The sequence below is a fragment of the Nuphar pumila genome, unplaced genomic scaffold (genome assembly GCF_984573655.1).
Source record: "Nuphar pumila unplaced genomic scaffold, dmNupPumi1.hap1.1 HAP1_SCAFFOLD_696, whole genome shotgun sequence".
In the NCBI taxonomy this organism is placed as follows: Eukaryota; Viridiplantae; Streptophyta; class Magnoliopsida; order Nymphaeales; family Nymphaeaceae; genus Nuphar; species Nuphar pumila.
Window position 1 is genome coordinate 7,259 of NW_028323456.1, and position 3,608 is coordinate 10,866.

At 51.7% G+C, this 3,608-nt stretch overlaps 1 pseudogene; it reads right to left on the reverse strand.

The window, feature by feature from the left end:
- Window positions 1–406: 406 nt before the first annotated feature.
- On the reverse strand, window positions 407–2,380 carry LOC149809893 (putative ATP-dependent transporter ycf16 pseudogene; annotated as a pseudogene).
- Window positions 2,381–3,608: the final 1,228 nt, after the last annotated feature.

Below are 3,608 nucleotides of genomic sequence, written 5' to 3' on the forward strand. Positions count from 1 at the left end.
GTGCAGGATGCTATGCAGCTGTGTGATGCTGTGTGCAGAAATGGATGATGATGCCGCTGTGCCGCGTGAATGCTAACTGTTGTGATGCCTGGAATTACGAGGCATTACTACGTGCCTCGTGATTTGCGTGTGCTGGAAGGAAGAGCTTCACGAGCGGGTCCACCTGGTGGCTCTCGCTGGGGGGGCGCCCGGCAGCACAAACCGCGCCAAAGTTCGATCATATGGGTGAACAGGCCTTGAAAGACAGAGCTGAAGGCAAGGCGAATCTTGATCTGGTTGTAGGGCACTTTAAGAATGGCGCAAGGTCAAGACACACAAAGGACATCAACCTACTGCTTCAGCCGGGCACCGGCATGTCAGAGTACACATATCAAACGCTGGACGAGCGATGTACAGTTTGGGACAATTAAAACGTGTCAAGAGTGGCATAGCCCCCGATCTCCAGTTTATCAACGATCTCCATACCACCGGACAAGCCGATCTTTCCATCCTGCATGACGTGGACGATGTCCGGCTTGATGTAGTCTAGCAACCGCTTGTAGTGGGTGATCATCAGCAAACTGTTCTCCGGCTTGGCGAGGCTGTTGACAGCCTTTGCAACGTCCCGGAGGGCATCAATGTCAAGCCCAGAGTCAATCTCGTCCAGGATCGCCATGTCCGCTTCCAGCACCGCCAGTTGCAAGATCTCATTCCGTTTCTTCTCACCCCCCGAGAACCCCTCGTTCACATTTCTGCCCAGAAAGCTGGGATCCATGTTCAATGCCTCCAGCTGCACAGCATTGAAATAGCGTCAAGCCCAATTGTGACTGAAAGGTACGAACAACATTTACAGACTTGTCAGTGGTGACCAAAATGCATGCAAGTGATCTAGCACATCATTGCCAACCATCCATCATGGTTCTACTCAACCTCCCTTGCTTGTTAGCAGAAGCAAGGCAAGAGAACCTGCGCCACAGAATCAGTTCAACCTTATGCAACAGTTTGAGTGTGCGCTTACACCCACCATTTGCATGTTGCCACAAGGGAAGGCATTGTGCCACATGGCATCCCAGCACGAACTCAATTCGCTAGACAGAAACTGAAGATGAATGCTGGCAGGGTGCATCTTGAGTTCCACTACGCATGCATCGCAGGACCAACATGCCAGCACTCGACAGACCACAAAGCATATCTCGCCGAGCTTGTGTCGGGCATCGTACACGAATCTATGCTGCGCCGCCCTGACAAGACTTTCCCTGCCTACAACAAGTCCCAAGCACTAATGCTGTACGTATCGACGCCGGTATTACGAGTGTCTAACAAGTTCATCCCACCCATCACTAGGAGTGCAAGCTGTTTGTGCCCCAAAATAGTGCTCTTTAATCTGCTTGTTAGCTGCGGCCCGCGATGTCTGCTTCTACACCATTGCTTCTACCCTGCTCTGTCCCTTTAGAATGGGGTGCAATTGAATACGAGGCTGGCAATCACTATGCGCTGTAACACAGCAATGACCACTGGACTGCACTGAGTCGTCTGAGCAAGAAATGGTTCAGATAGTACATCAAGGCAGGCAGACGCATGAAAGGGGTACGAGCTGAGACACCTAAATAATATTCTGATCATGTTGAGACGGTAAGGGAGCTGGTCTAGGCGGCGGATGTATTTGGTATTGAGGATGTTGAGCTGTTGCACGTACAAACCCTGAAGCAACTTACGAACCCTGGAAGTACCGGTAGGCTGGCACTCGGAGACCAGCCCCACATGGTTATGTCGGGAAATGAATTTCTTCACGTGTACAAATACATGGATGGTACCCGAGCGGGTCCCCATAATATCGCGCATCGCCAGTTGCCGCCTACAACGTGTTGCCGAGAAGCAACATGACAAACACATGCAAGGGTCGCACCAGCGGAGATAGTTCCACGTAAAACTCCAAAGGGTCCCTTTCCGGCCTGCCTTGAGCTTTTCTGCGAGCATTGGATGCCATGCGCAAGAAATCGACGTTATTCACCCCTGGGACCTCGATAGGCGACTGAAAGCTCAGGAAGAGGCCCGCTCTCGAGCGCTCCTCTGGGACGAGATCAAGTAAATTCTCACCCTTGTAAGTAACTGTTCCACTGGTGACCTCATAGTCAGGATGTCCCACCAGTACTTTGCTCAGAGTAGATTTGCCGCAACCATTCTTGCCCATGATGGCATGAATCTCGCCGCATTTGACGACGAGATTGACGCCTTTCAGAATTTCCTCGCCAGATGATGCAATTGTGGCATGCAGGTCTTTCACCTCTAGCAGGACGTCTCCTGCTGCAGCACCAGCAGAGACGCAGGCACGAGGACGACGACGTGCAAAACGACAAGCCTGGGCACGGCCCTGGTGCGTGGGCTGCGTATAGAGCTGCATAGCGAGAAGCACCCTTCGACCAAAGAGAATTAATGGTGGGCTTCTAGTGCGCCATGGTGCTTATGCACTCCACCCATGCATTACTTCGGCTAGATTGGTGATTTACAAGCTTCAGTTCAACATTCCCGCCATACATGGATTTTGGCGTTAGTCAGATTTATGATAAACAGAGCCTCGGTTCGGTACTCGCAGCAATAACAGGCCGTCGACGCAACCCTTTCTTCAATGACACCTTGCGCGCGACAGGTCACGTTGTCAGCGCTCCGGGCACTGCATAACTGTGATGATGCCATGCAATCGAACCCGGCATGCCAGGGTCGCTCTGGGTAGGTCTACGTGTACAAGACACCGAGGGCTTGTTTAAAGCCACATGTGTCGACATCCAGGCTCATGCATTGGTTCCTGTGCAGCTCACATCTCGCGGCGCTGTCGTTTGCTATGCGATAGCAGTGGTGCTCTTAACGCGGGCCAGACGGTCGACTTGTCAACGTATGGAATGAACAGTTATAAAGGTGTTCTGGAGAGGCAGATCACCAGGAGCTTTCATTACACCCTGAAACTGCGAGTGCAGAACTGGGGCTTGTGAAACCCCATGCTCACGATCTCGAGATACCTGATGCCGCTGCTCGCATCACGTGAATATCATCAGGCAAGACGTGTCCATGCCTGGAAACAATTGCTCGGATATGTGCAAGAGCGTCATGTTCGTGGACCACGTCCCAAAGAAAAGGACGAGCGCAAGCAGCACAAAATGTGCAAGCGAAAAACAACCGCAGGATAATTATCAGACTATTTTGCTTTTATGGTGCACAATGTTATTGAACCAGGCTTGTCTGCGTTGGAAGAAACGTTCTACAAACGTTGTACCCCCATAATTAGGAGGGGTTTGGAATGAGAACATGCAATATACAGAAGTAAATACACCCATCTGGTATCAACCCACACTTGTCAACAGTGTTGGCCACGTGCACCTTGGATGACGGTGCTCTCCAAGGGCGGAATGCAAGAAACGATTGCCTCGGATGGTTGGGACACCTACTGAGTCGGGTCGACAAGGTGTCCCTGCCTTCTTGATCCATGGTGCCAGGCCCCTCGGCAACATAGACCACTAGCCCAACGAGCAATGTAGCAGGCGTTCAACCTTGAAGGTCCCACTTAAGCTCGACCGTCCTTGATAACCAGCGTTTTCTTTCTAAGCTGCATGACAAGGCTGATCAGGACCACTCCG